Source organism: Canis lupus, chromosome 18 (genome assembly GCF_048164855.1).
Source record: "Canis lupus baileyi chromosome 18, mCanLup2.hap1, whole genome shotgun sequence".
Classification (NCBI taxonomy): Eukaryota; Metazoa; Chordata; class Mammalia; order Carnivora; family Canidae; genus Canis; species Canis lupus.
The window spans coordinates 37139638-37155380 of NC_132855.1; the positions used below are offsets into that span (position 1 = coordinate 37139638).

General features: G+C 37.5%; 1 non-coding gene across 1 annotated transcript; it reads right to left on the reverse strand.

Annotated features, from left to right (window-relative positions):
* Nucleotides 1–9978: 9978 nt before the first annotated feature.
* LOC140609618 (U2 spliceosomal RNA) lies at nucleotides 9979–10175 on the reverse strand. The gene has a single exon (XR_012011385.1). It is a non-coding gene; the product is annotated as a U2 spliceosomal RNA (small nuclear RNA).
* Nucleotides 10176–15743: the final 5568 nt, after the last annotated feature.

Consider the following 15743-nt stretch of genomic DNA (forward strand, 5'->3'; position numbering starts at 1 on the left):
CTAGCAAAAGACAAAGAGAGGAAACTGATAATGAGACACTGTTTGCACCCGTAAATGGGCAGCCAGGAAAGTAACACGAAGGAGAGGTGGAATGCATGCGTGACAGAGCCCAAGGAGGTCAAATGACCCACCCTGAGAGGCATCTGCTCAAGGCCAGTAGCAGTGGTGAGCTGGAAAGTAGGGATGTCCCATAAAGCCTGGCTCCTCACAGCTGTGGCCAGAAAGAAGGCTGGTGGTTTCAGGATTCCCCAGCCAGCCACCACAGGAAACAAACCTTGGCACTGGCAGGCCTCCAGAGTCCTGTGTAAGGACTTAGCACCGCTCCGAGGAGTTACTTTCACTGAGAGCCCTCAGTGGGTGGGGATCAGCGTCCTGACAATCCTCAGTATTGGGGATTAAGCTACAGTTGACACTTCCTGACAGGACTGTAAGGAACAGGGGACATGGGTGCGCTCGGGATTCCCAAGAAACTCAGCAGGCTGCACAGTTTCAGGAGGCTGGGTAACAGCTAGATGAAGCTCACTGAAGAAGAAAACTGAAATGACTCACAGGTCTGTGTGAGGTTAATTTAACTTAGGTTAGAAAAGGAAGAGTCTCTGCAACCTGAAGCCCTCCTTGAAGAGAAACATCTGAGAGGAAGTGTTCACAGTGCAATGCTCAAACATCAGTGAGCATTCGGACTAGAAGACCAAGCGTCCTCTACTTCATGTCACATTGTCTCTACATGCTCTTCCACTTGGATAAGTCAGTCACTTTGCATCTATGGGGAGTGTCATGTCAAACAGGCCTCCCAACCTTCTCTTTCTATGTCAATTCTTGATAGACATCAAAGCCAACATGATTATAAACAGCCTGACAGCTCTATTAAGACAAAGGAAACAATTCTTAACTGCTTCAAAGTATCGAAAACAACTTGGTTTGTCAAATCTGTATTTCAGACAACACTGCAGAAAACAAAATTTAAAAAATTATGAGACTATTGGATATTAGTATATATGGGATAAAGTCTGTGTTATTAAAAGTCCTTTATAAATTCCTTTTCTAATGCACTCTGAGTCAATTCCATAAAGTTGGCCTGTAACACTTAATTCTTTCAAATGTCACTACTCTAATAAAAGCCTCTATGGAAGACCCCCACATGGATTGTTAAGAACTGTCACCATAAAAATATCATCTCGTGGTCTTTGATACTTTCTAAAGTAGAAGCAATTAGAATGTAACTCTGGTTTGAGTTTAGTTTACCTGGATTCCAATCCAATTAGCTTTATAAATTAATAACTTTGTATTTTAACAGTAGGTGATGTTGTTTAATTAGTCAGTTTATTGTTTCCAGTCTTAGTTCAGAATTTCACATTCTGATGAGTTACAGAGTTTTAATTGAGTAGATGAACATTCATCTAGAAAACTGTGCTCAAAATTCTGCCAGAACGCTGTGGTAACATTAAGATTCCCAGGTATAATAAAATTACAATATTCTATCTCTAGAACTCATAGTTTTTATGGCAGGAGTTACAAATAAGCTGTCTATGGCACTCTGGGCCTACAAACACCTTTTTTTTCCTTCTCCTATATATATGTGTGTTTGTGTATATATATACAGCATCGCCCCAAGTTAAAGTCATGTAGATCACACACCCATAGTTAAGGGAGGAAGCCATAGAGGTGAAGAGCATCTGCCCCCTCCCCCAAATAGTTTGCATGCTCTTCCATTCTTCCCCATTCTTAGGAAGTCTATGCCATTTACTTGCTTTAACCACCCAGACCCTGTGGGCAGGCACTCACATCTGCCACTACCTCTCCACATACAGGGCCATGCAATGTTTGTCTGACCTTCAGGCTGTATCTTAGAATTTTCCACATCTTTGCAGTAGAGATTCTGCATCTGGGTTCTGCAGTAACTTTCTCCCCTTTTTTCACCAAGCACATTGGAAATAAAATCAGTTCACCAAATATTAGGATATAAAGGGAATTAAGACCAACATTAACAAAAAAAAAAAAAAAGAAAGAAAGAAAGAAAGAAGAAGGAAAGAAAGAAAGAAAGAAAAAAGACCAACATTAGCAAATGCTTTAGGTGCCAATAGGTATCAAAATGGCCAACACTGCCTATGATTTGACCTAAAGATTTAAGGATAGAGGGCGTTATCAAATGGAAAAGGAGAAAAATGTGACATCCAGGAAAGAAAGGAAAAAACATCTGAGTGAAGAGAAAGAGAAGCAAACACAAGGAGAGAAAAATACTGTCCTTCCAGTAGAGAGACATAACCAGTCCCACCCACAACTCCCTCAGGGGCAACTCAGGGGCCCCAGGGACACCAGTTGCCTACCCTAGATAAAAGTAACATATTAGAATAAAAATGGATAGAGAGGAGGAGGAAGAGATAGAGGATTTTATCTGCTAGGTAATAATATTATGCAATCACTTGGAAAATGAGTAGAGATATCCCATTTGTTCCAAACAAATCCATTAAAGAAAAGTCGTTCTCCTGAAAAGTGTTCATTTCTCTCAAGGTTTTGCTGTTTTTGGTGAGCCCACCTAATGGTCAGTAATAGACAAATCTTATCATCTCCTAAACCAACCACTCTGGTGACCAAAATTAGGAAAGAAAAAAAAAAGCTAGTTTCATTATTTCAGCTTATTCCCAATATTTAATAATAGGAGACATTTTGAGGGCATTAACAGGGTTACTTGTCAAGAACTCCTTTTACATAAGACTAAAAACACTCCAGGAGTGACACTCGAAATTGATCATCCTTTTAGCCATTCTGTCAGGCTTCCGAAAATTAATGAGTGGCTGCAGAAGGCAAGTGGCATACTAGAATATCACACAAATTTGCTGATCCTGACTTGCTGAAATTCTGCTTACCTAGTGCAAAGCTAAACACTTCACTTCTCCACAGTGTTTACAGTCTACCCAAATCTTCTCTTGGGGCTTCCTCCATTCAATGTTGCTTCCTCCTCAGGCAGTAACAGTGAAATACAAAGAGAGCAGCACAAGTCACTCTCTTCAGCTGATGGAATGACACAATGGATACTTTTCGCACTTAAACTACAAAATCACCGTGCTCATGTAAAAATCAGGATTCCAAATGCTTTAAGACATGTATTCAACAATACTAACTGAGTGAATACCATGTTTGGAGCGCTACTTGAGATAAGAATCTTAGTTGGCTGAGGAAATACCTTGATCAGGAAGGTGTTTCTCCCATGGCGAGGTTTAGCTTCTGCACTCTACAGGAAAGATTTCCACATTTTCCGAACATGAGAGACTCATTTGCCAACTGTGGGAGCTGTGGAAAGACACAATGCTCTCTGTCCTTAAAATATTGTAATTTACTGAGTTAAAGGAAAAACATAAGCTCAAAAAAATTTAAGGATAACAAGTGACAACCATTAACAAGGCATTCCCCAAGTTATGACAGCTGAATAATAAACACTCCACACGTTTTTCACTTTGACTTGCCCCTACTGACCCTACCCCTGGGTTAAGCAGATTTAGCCACAAAGCTGCAGCATACAACACTGCCACCTAGTGGGCCTTTGAGGAACCTATCAGATACCACATTTACGAAGTTTTTTTCTTCCTCATTATCTAAAAAGCACTTAACAGGGCCCAGAGTATATATTTACTAAAGTTATCTTATAAGCTTTGTTTCTTCTATACTTCAATTACCAAAGTAAAAAAAAAAACTTAAAAAGCATTAACACTGCTTAAAATCATAGGATTTTGTGTTAAACTGTGCTCTACCACTTAGCTCCACAAATTAAGACGTTACCTATACTTGGTGCCTCAGTTTCCACCTATTAAAATAAGCAAAACCATGGTATTATCTTACAGGAGTATTGTGAAAAGGAAATTAGTACTGGTGAGGGACTTAAAACAGTACCTGGTACATATGAAGCTCTAATATTTTATCCTATAGTCAATATTACAATAAGATTTTCTGATTCTGCTTTTTAAACATTTGTACTTAATCCATACTTTGGGATGAATAGACCTTGTTGCTTGGCCTGGAACCATAAGTACCAAATATAACATTATTGAGATTAGAAAACATGTTTAGATTTTTTTAAAATGTTCTTAAACTTTTAAAAAGGATCTTGGTTATAAATTAATAACCATCTGTTCACATCAACTTTACAGAGGCTAAAGAACCATTGAGAGAGAAGTGAACAGAATTGGCTGCAGATGACATTAGAAAAGAATAATTTCCTGAAGCATTTGTTTGGGGTTTTGTTAAAATTAGAAATATTGAGAAGCAGAGAATAGAAAAAAAAAAAAGGATACATTCCAAATGATAAAAATAGCATGCGCAAAATCTTAGAGAAATGAGCAAATTGAAACCTACAATTTAGATAAAGCTTTGACTTAAAAAAAAAAAAAAGATACCTTGGCGATTCAATTTACTTTAATGGCTCTTGAATGTTTATTTTTTAAAAAGAGTATAAACTCTTTTTCTTACATTCTAGATCATAATACTGTTTTCTTAAAACCCAAATGGCGATCTAGATCCAAAAAAGAAAGTGGAGTATATTGTCAACATTTTTTTTCCATTATAGCATTTAAAGTAGATGGAAATTGAACATATTAAAAGAGATTTGCCCTCCATTTTTCACACTGCTCTAAAATGAGCATGAGCTGATGCAGGGATCTGAGCAGTGGGGGTGGGTAGCAATAGGCGTGCACATTCACGACAGCAATCAGAATCAGATGCTTAATTTATGGACTCATAGCACATAAAAGAAAAAAATTCAAGCATTTACTGTAGCTGCTGCTGATTACTGACTATTCATTAAAAAGGTATTTGGCTTGTGCCAATGTAACCCCAATGTTCTTTGTAAAGAAAAAGTCTCTCGTGCAGTTTTCCTATAAATTATGCAGGTCCCTGTTCATTCTTCTTCAAAAACCCATGCCCTGCTTCATAATAAAGAGCTGTTTAAAGGTTCTTACAGCCTAGGGATTGTGGCTAAAATACTGAAATCACACAATTAAAGGGAAGAAAAAAATAAATTAAGCCTCAGAAAAGGGACACTGCCCGTTAATGCTTTCCTTGTGCCGGACTGAAACTCACTCTGACAAGCGGGGCTAAAACGTGTTCTGGTAATTGCTTCTTTCCCCAGCACAGCTGAGTAATTGCTCTGCAACTTTGCCCTCCCGGCACACACACAGAGTTATCATGATGTGATCCCAAAGTGACACCTAGACCCAAAGAGCAATGTCTTATAAATCCTGCATTCAGGAAGAATTGGGAAAGATTACCAAGAGAACTCAGTCTTCAGTTTATAGCAGCACCTTTGACTTTCATCCAGAAAGGAAAGAAACACATATAGAATACCATCAGAACTTATGCTCTATCTTCTCTCTCTAGACACCAGTCCACGCAGCCATACAAGTGATCCAGATATTTTGGCTCCAATCACAAGAGCAGGAGAAATGTCTTTCTGGATCAAATAGCTTATAACATCAGGTCATCTGTGAAAAGATAGGTTCCTCCTCTCTGATAATACCAATTTCAAAAGAGGAAAGCTGACTCTGAAACACCCCTAGATTTTCTTTCCTTAGTTGAGCTAATATGCATCTAAAATTGCTCCTTTTCTTCCTAACTCCTTCCTGATTTCATATGCATTTTCAGATTGTACCCACCTCTTGAAGTTCCAAAAGCTTATTAAGCCTGCTATGATAAATAATGTCTCATTTGTTTGCCTTAACCTCTTTTCTGATGACTGGCACAGTGGTAAGCACACAGAAGATGTCTGGGGAAAAGTGCATACCAACTTGACCTGGCTGGATTGGAAATATACAAGGTGTGATACCTAAATATAAATTTATCACCTGACTGGTTCCCCTTGACTGGACTCCTCAGGATGCCAACCTGAGTTTTTGGCTTTGAAGGGGGGATGAGCACATGATATCTGGGTCTCTTGGCTTTTTTAATATTGACTCTAAAAGAGATGAGACAGGATTTCACTGGCTTCGGAATATGGTTCTCAACAATGAAGCTGACCAAATTCCTCACAATATGGTATAAAGCCATCTGGAAAATAAGTGGGTTGATCTTGCTTCAATCTATTCTAACCTCACTTTCCTAGGAAAAGTGAGGGGATCATAATCTTTTCTCTGTTTCTTTTATCCTCAGTAGACATCAAGCCGTCCACATGTCCTGCTGCTCATTATTGAGAATTTCTCCTTACTTTCTATGGCCAATCAAGTAATATTTAAACTCAGAGAAAGAATCTGGGATAGGTCATTTATAACTGTGAAGCTTTGGGAGACTGTTTGAGGGACAAATTCTAAGACCATCAAGGGACAGTCACCAAAAATCCCAGACTAAATTATGTTTATCCCAAGCCAAACCATCTGTCACCAACTAAATGTTGAACTGCATATATATGAGCCAATACTCAGGCTTAAAGTAAAGAAATCTATGTTATAGTAGTTCTCTCCCTATGAGAATATCTACTCCACAGACTCACTATTCTTTAAGTAATATCTTAGTTAAGAGAAAAACTCAGAAAGGTACATGCATGCCTTGATAACATTGATTTTCCCCCCTTCCTGAAATATCCAATTCCATTCAATGGCTGAACAATAAGATATCTGCTCCTCCTGGCTCAGAAATGCAGACAACATTTGACACTAATGTTTGTTTTCCCTCTGCTGCAGTCACAGCTTATCGCTCCTATTTGATGGTAGGTAGACCCACTACTTTGACTTATTCTGTTACTTATGTGACAAAGGCTGACCCACCAAGGTCAGTGGTTGGATGTCATCCATCATGTTGCCAATATGTCTGCCATGATTGATGGGAATGATATACTGCAGGGTCCCTGACTTCTGTTACTGTCACGTTTTTCCCTCTCATCCACACCAGGACTGGAGCTCTCAGGTACTGTGCCACCCATCTAATGGTCCTCTGATTACAATGGCTCAAGAATTGGAGTGCTTTTACAGAACAGTGGGATACAAGGCAGCCCAGGACTAGTGTTCTTGCTCTCTCAGAAGTGTGCTGACATGTCGGACCTAGGGTGAAAACTACTGAGTAATAATCCTTTGCTTGAGTGTAAATGTGGATGATTTTTTACCCAAATCCATAGCCCTAATAAAGAAACACACCCCAAACATTAAAGCCTGGATGGTGTGAGCAAGCCCATTAAAGTAACCTCAAATTTTTAGTGAAGTTAGCAATAGATCGGTGAATTTTATAGCTGAAAAATGAAAAAGGAATAATCTTCTTGTTTTTGTAGATAACATGCAGTCTTACAGACATGATTAAATCCTAACCTTCAGTCAATAAACACAATACTCTTGATTTTCAAGCTTTTCCTCCCGGCAAATCTGACAACTCCAACCCAGGCAGAAGCAGCACAGAAGTCGATTATGGGGAAAATGCAACCGGACTGTGTGTACACTTTCTCTTCATCGTCTTCTCCTTTTAATCAATAGCACACCGAGTCTCCAGCTTCTATTGAATTAGGTTTACAAAGCTTTTTTGTTCTCACCTGTCGCTAAGAAAAATCATTCATGGCATCCTGGATCTGAACTAGCGGAGACTGCATGAATCAAAAAGGTAAAAACGTTCTCTCCCAAGGGAGGCCGCCAGCTGTCTCATTGATTCAGCACTGCTCTTGGCTGATTTGGAGGCTACCCTGGCACCAGTTCCAGAGAGCACCGTATAATAAGGTACCACAATGCAAACTGTTACCAGGGAGAAACAGAACATCTGGTCTGGAACAAAGGCAAAGTCCATTGCTAAGAAGCAGCCTGGCCATCCGCGTCCAAGCGTGAATATGCCGGGGCCTGTCACCTGAAAGAGGGGGCCCCTGGAGCCAAGTAAGTGAAGATAAAATAAAAACCACAAGAAAAAAGAAATCCTGAGAGAGAAATAACACATTATTTTCTCATTGTGTTTGTCTAAATGTAAAATGATAGTATAAAATGGGATATTCTAAGAATGATTTTTCTTAATTTGATCAAAAACAATGGTAAGAACTGAAATTTTTAAAAACAGAAATCAGTCTATTTGTGTCTTTATCCTGTACGTGTGTGTTTAATGACTGAAGACTTCCTTCGCTATCCTGCTGTTGTAAGCAGAGCTAATGATTGACCTCTGTTCTATAGAAATAATTTAACTGCCAAGGACCTATCGATGTGGGCAGTGAATCTGAGGACAGTGAGAAGCATGAGCGCACGGGATGCCTTCCACATGCCTTCTCCCGAGCCGCGCACCTTCACCCAGAACTTCAGCATCTGAGCCTGTCCGATGGTTTTACAAGCTATTGCTGTTGTTGTTGAAGTATTAAATAACACCTTCAGAAAAGGAGAAGAATTTGACTTCCAACTGCTTTAAAATCCAGTTTAAAAAAAAAAAAAGGCTTACCCTGTTGACAAAGCCCCTGTCAGGCTGAGAGTCATTATACTCTGCATAAGGTTTGTGTACTTCATTCCTTTCCAAAGCCATCTGTCTGAATTTAATTCACTGATAATTTTATCAGTCTCCCCATGCTTTGCCTGAAACCTCTCCATGGCATTTTTTATTCTTCACAGATGTTAACTCTTTGAATGACAGTTCCAACGCAGTTAGAATTTTGATGAAGATACACATTCTCTCTGAAGGATCTCTCTCAGATGTAACTCATTCCAATTGCCCCGCTGCACCAGCAGTTGTGCTTCCCAACAAAAGTTGTGCCTCTCCTGGGCAAAGCCAATCTTGATGCAAATCTGTATCCAGGACATTGCTACAGAAGCCACCTACAGAGCACCATCCCAGGCACACTCCATATCTATCATTTCAGATGTCTTTGTGGGCACTGGAAATCAGAATACGTTTTATAGGGATAATTCCAACCTTCCTTCCTACCTAATTAGGGCATTTAAAATTATCTTTTAAAAATGCAGATGATTATAATGCATTTGTAATCATCAAATTTCAAAATCAGCTGTTTGAAGGAATTGTTTCATTTTTTTAAAAAAAAAGACCATTTAAATGCACTTTTATGTTGTACATTAGTAGTTTATCTCAAGTACATTATCTAACCATCTTGAGGATGGTTTATTTTTAGTTTCCAGATTAATTTGAGGAAAAGGTCTTTATACAGTTGATGTCACATTCTGCTTTTAATTTTTGCCAAATAAGCATTTCTAAGCATCTTTGCTGAACAAGGTGTGATACTGGACACTGTGGGAAGTGGATAGGAAGGCTCACAAAATACCTACTTCCCAGGAGCTTGTAGTCTAACGTAGAAGATGAGACACAAAGCAGACTGTAACTGGTACAAAGTGCTAAACAAACAAGCAAGAAAAAGATTTATTTAATCAGAAACAAAGATGCAGACTTCATAAAAGAGATCGATTTTTACTTGGGTCCTAAAAACTGGGTAGATTTTGAGGAAGAGAAATGAGAATGAGAAGGTATCTAGATACTGGGAACTCCATTCATAAGAGTATGGATGTGGGAGAGCACGGAACAAGTTCTAGGAACACAAAGGGCACCAGTCAGACTAGATCAGAGCATGTATGAGGGAAGAACCCAGAGAAACAGCGATGTAAGGTAGGGCTGTGATTTGGAGATGGAGAGTGCCATTGGTACCAAAGGTGTCTGAGCAAGAATAAGACCTAATATGAACTGCACTTTCAAAAGATAATGGCCATCTTCTGCAGGATGAATAAGGGAGAAAGACATTAAAGGCAGGGAAATTTTAGATGTGTTGTCATAAGGAGGTCCAGGATTAAGGCAAGGGCAGTTGGAATGAAATTCAGGGAATCTGTTCAAACACTCCAACCAAACAGATGGTATAGATATATTCAAATCAAAAGAAAGGTGGGCCAAGCAAAGCAACCTTTCTAAAGTACTTTGCTGATTTGCCTCTTTCTAAGTTAACTGTTGGGTGCCCCAGGTGTTGCCACCATTTCTCAAAGGAACCAATACAGCCCTTTCTGGAAGTATCTTCCTCAAACTTGGGATTTTTTTTTTTTAACCCTGAGGGAGTGCACCTTCCCTAGTAGTATCATGACACCAGGTTGACAGGTTGATGCATAAAGTGTGCAGAGCAAGCTCCTATTCTATTGCCCTGCTGCATAAACCCATTAATATATTGTCCTGCAACAGAGGACATATCAGACATAAACTGATAAAAACAAATACTATACTTGATCTTAGCCAAAAGGCTAAGAAGCATTGGTGATTATTTTTTGGCTGTTAATTTAGCATTGATATTGCTTTCGGGACAGTTAGAAAGTTCCTGACACCCATTGTGTGATTATAGACTCAATTCTCACTGGAAGACACTATTCTAAAAGCCTGATACATGGACAAGAGAAAGGCCAAGAAAACAAGGCATTGACTCCCCAATCAACCAGGTCTAAATGGCATGACAGGAGGTAATGATGGGAAATGAGTAGAGTGCCCTAATTAAAATAATGTAGATACCATCCATAGATTAATATGTCAAAAATGAAGAATAAAAATGTATCGCTTAAAATTGGGGATGTTGATGATTATTATTGCCCCTCTGAGGGACAATATTATACAAGAACTGAAGATCCTAATCTCAGGACATGATTGTGTTAAATTTCACTAATCTCAAGGATAATGTGTGATACTAAAACAAGTCCCAGCCTAGAAAAACTGTGTGTATTTATTTACTTATTTATTTATGTATTTAAAGATACAAGTGTTGTATTTTATTTTTCTCTCAAGTTCTTATTTAAATTCCAGCTACTCAAAATACAGTACAATATTAGTTTCAGATGTAGAATTTAGTGATTCATCACTTACATACAACACCCAGTGCTCATCACAAGTGACCTCATTACCCATCACCCGTTTAACCAATCTCCATCCCCAATCCCTACCACCACCACTTCCGCCCTCCAGTGACTATCAGTTTGTTCTCTACAGTTAAGAGTCTGTTTCTTGGTTTGCCTCTCTTTTCCTCCCTATGTTCATTTGTTTTGCTTCTTAAATCCCACATATTAAAAACAAAAACAAAAACAAAAACAAAAAAACCCTGCATTTAGAGCAAAGTGTATAAATGCTTCCCAAAAAACAATGTAGGGGATAATCTGGCTTCATGTGGTATGGTAGGACTATCTAGTTATTCACCAAAATCCATTCTCCTTTTTCCTGAGGACACAGCAAGACTTTATTTCCTGGCCTTGCAATGGATTCTACAACTGACTTACCCAATTGAAAGTGATCAGAAATGATGTTCCCCACTTAGAAGCCTGAAAAGCTTTTAGATTGATCCTCCACTTTCTCTTTTTTTATCTTCTGACGAAAGTAGAAGGGCAGTTGGAATGAAGTAGAGGAACAGAGAACTCCAAGTCCTCAGGGAATGATGGGGCCACATGAAGGAAGGACTGTGTGAGGCAGACATTTCCAACAACCCATGCTGGAATGTGTTAGGAATAAATTTCATAAATTGTGACTGTGTTTAGCCACTAAGATTTTGGGGTTGTTTGGAACATCAATTAGCCTGCTCTGACTGATTAATGTATAATACATTAAAGGCTTTAGAGTCAGACAAACTTAAGCCTTTGTTTCAGCTCTGTCACTTCACTAGCTCTGAAAACTTAAGCAAGTTATTTAATCTCCAAGTACCTCAGTTCCCTTATTAGTGAAACAGGGAAAATAGCGCTTCTGTAATCATAAAGTAAAATAAAATGTATGTAAATCTACTGGCACAGTCCCTGGAAATAGAATGTATACAGTATAATATAGCTATTATCATTGGGGAAGAGAAGGCATCATTTGTACGGTCTTATTAGCCAGCGTTTAAATGGCCTTGGAGAATGGAATAAGAAGGTAGACCTATCAGAAATGTTCCTCTGTAGTATTTTCTAGAGAAGACAACTACAATTTTATCTTTATCTATTATTAAAGAATTACTTCTGATTAAAATAATATTTTGTTAATCTCAAGGAATGATAAGGAAACCTAAGATTTAGAGCTGAGATTCAAATTCCAATATGAAATATCTACCTCTGACCATGATTAAATGACTGGTATGGGAAATATTTTCATTCCAAACTATAAAAATGTACAAGATATATAAGGCAATAGTTGTCAAACACTGGGCGATGAATTATACAGGGCTTTGATCCTTGACAGAGGGAAACATGTAGGGTGAGCTTCATGTTGACCCCATATTTCCATTTAGGTCCTTTTCTGTACTTCAGAAAGTGGCAGACTCATTAGAGAAGACAAAGTTGGAAATTAGGGTTGCTTAAGAAGCTAAAATTTAAAGAGAAAGGTACCTGAGTTGGGAAAGATGCAAAAAGTGGGGTCCTAGAACTCTGCATGGAGGTGCCCCTCATGACTTTGGCCAAGCACTGGACTGTACTTGTGCTGGGTGAAACTCAGTGAGTCCATCCAGAGAACAGCTGCTAGAAAATGATTCCTAAAAAAGATACCAGAGATTATAAAGTGCTTGGAAATTCTGGAGTTCTACTCCATCGGAGTGGAATAAAGAGACTTTACTTAGTATTTTGGGCATTTAGTTAAGGCTATAGAAAGACACACATTAGAAATAAGGACTATACCCTAGAATAAGGGATATGCTCTAAGGGGGAGAAAAAAAACTGTAAAAGATCCTTTCTAACAAGATCTAAAACATCTACAATAGGGTTTCTCATCCTCAGCATTATTGAAATATTGGATCAGATTGTTCTTTGTCATGGGGTGCTTTATTTGTGAATTGTAAAATGTTCAGCAGCATTCCTAATCTTTACCCACCATATGCCACTATCACCTCCAAGTTGTGACAACCAAAAATATCTCTCTATATACATTGCCAAAAGGGGGAAATTACTCCTGATTGAGAGCCACTACTCTACAAGATCTAAGTGATCACTTTGAATTGTCAACCAGAAAAACTTAAAATTCTGTAAAGAAAACATCATAATCCAAAAATTATGTCTCACCCATAATATTCAGTATACATTTTTAAAAACTGATACACATGCAAATAAAAAAGTATGACCTAAAGTAAAAACAAAAAGATTCAATAAAAATAGTCCCCCAGAATGATGTGGGTGCTGATATTATCAGAGAAGTACTCTTAAAGTACTATTATAAACATATTCAAAGATTTAAAGGAAATGATGAATAGAATGAGTGAATAGATAGAGAATATCACTATAGACATTAAAACTATAAAAAAGAATCAAATGTAAATTCAAGAACTGAAAATAAAATATATGAAATAAAAAAACTCACTGGATGAGTTCAGAAGAAAATTGAACCATGGAAACAAAGGAATTAGTGAGCTTGAAGATGGGTCAGTAGAAATCATCCCAACTGAAGAATAAAAATAAATATTAAATCCTGAAAAATGAACAGCATCTTAGTGTCCTCTGTCAATAGAAAGATGTTTAATAGGCACACAATTAGATTATCACAAGAATAGGAAAGAGACTGGTCATAAAAATATTTGAAGAAATAATAATTGAATATTACCCAAATTTGGTGAAAAATATCAATGTACAGATCTGAAAAGCTGAGCAAACCACATCATTCAGGGAACCTTGGATAAAGTACTCAGGGAAGTATTACATTAGACATGAGCAATCAATAATTATTCCTAGACTAAATGATGCTCTGGCTATACATAATGAAATTATAAAAGCAAGACACAAAATATTCAAGCAGTTTCCAAGTAACTTAACTGCATCCTAGAACAAAGGCCAAAAAGATTTCAAAGAATATAAAAATATTCAGCACCCCCAAAAATAAAATTCATAATGTTTGGCATCTAATCTAAATTTACCAGAGATACAAAGAAGCCAAAATATACAACCCATAAAGAGGAAATAAATCAATCAATTGAAACTGACCCACATTGAGACCAATGTTAGAATTAACAGACAAGGACACTAAAATAATTATTTAAGACTGTATTCTATATGTCCAAAAGTTTAAGTAAAGACAAGAAATATTTTTTTAAAAAGGGGATTCTCCAAAGTCAGAAATCTGGGGCAATCAAACTGCATATGAAAACAGTCATGAAGGGGCAGTCCGGGTGGCTCAGTGGTTTAGCGCCACCTTCAGTTCAGGGCCTGATCCTGGAGACCCAGGATCGAGTCCCATGTCAGGCTCCCTGCATGGAGCCTGCTTCTCCTCTGCCTGTGTCTCTGCCCCTCTCTCTCTCTCTCTCTCTCTCTCTGTGTGTGTGTGTGTTTCTAATAAATAAATAAATAAATAAATAAATAAATAAATAAATAAATAAATCTTTAAAAAAAATAAAACAATCATGAATAACAAAAGATTAGGTATTTCAGAAGAAAATAACTTGAGGAAGTAACAACAGAAATTATCCAAAATGAAACTCAGAAAGAAAAAAAGAATTTAAAAAAATGAAAAAGCATCAGTCAGTGAGCTATGGGCCAACTTCAAGTGCCCTAACATTTATAATTAAAATTTCTGAAAGGAAGGGGTGGACCCAAAAATATGCTTAAAAAAATGATGGCCATTATTTTTCTAAACTGATGAAAACAATAAATTCACAGATCCAAGAAGCACAACAAATTCCAAGAATAAGAAATAGGAATTAAACTACCGAGATACATTAATCAAATTGGTCAAAACCAGTGATAAAGAGAAAATCTTAAGAGCAGTCTGGGAATAGGGGGTCAGGGTAGGGAGGAGAGCATGGTACAGTGTGTTTATTTGTTTATTTATTTACTTATTTACTTATTATTAATAAATAAGGGTGAGGGTAGATTTCTCATCCCAAAGCAAGCATGAAGACAATGGAGCAACAACTTTAAAACACTGAAAGAGGAAAAAACTATCTGCCAACCTAGAATTCTACGCCTTGTAAAAATATTTTGCCAAAAATGAAGGCTAAAGAAAGTCTTTCTGAGACATGCAAAAGCTGAAAGAATTTATCACCAGAAGATGTGCACTATAAGAAATGTCAAAGGAAGTCCTCCAGGCCAAACAAGAAAGATATGAAATGGAAATATGGATCTATAAAAAGGAATATAGATTACTAGAAAAGGTAGCTACATGGATAAATATATTTTTATTCTTATTTTTCTATCAATTTAGAAGAGAATTTGCTATTTAAACAAAATTAATAGCAATATATTATAGGGTTTATAACATATGTATAAAATAAAATGTATGACAGAAATAGTCTAGAGGCTAGAAGTGGGAAATGGAAGTATAATTATTAAATTATATGGAAAGTTATCTAATAGCGATTCTAAGTAGCCTATAATAAGTTAAGAATGCATATTTTTATTCAGATCAACACCTTTTACAAAATGAGATATAGGGACACCAGGTGGCTCAGTCAATTAAGCATCTGCCTTTGGCTCAGGTCATGATCCCAGGATCCTAGGATTAAGCCCCACATTGGGCTTTCCACTCAGAGGGAAGCCTGCTTCTCCTTCTCCCTCTACCTGCTTGTGTGCTCTCTGTCTCCGTCTCTGTCTCTCTCTGTCTCTCTCTAATAAATAAATAAAATCTTTAAAAAAACAATATATAATTCCAGAGCCGATATAGGAAATAAACAATATAAAAATATTTGATTAACCTAAATTGCAATTGTACTTCTTACTCTCTGTGACCATATGCAAGTTATCTCAACTTCTCTCTCTTTCTCTCTCTCTTTTTAGAGAAAGAGCACACACAAGCGAAGGTATGGAGGTATTGGGAGAGAGAGAGAGAGGGAATCTTTTGTGTGTGTGTGTATATTTTTTTATTGGAGTTCAATTGCCAATATATAGCATAACACCCAG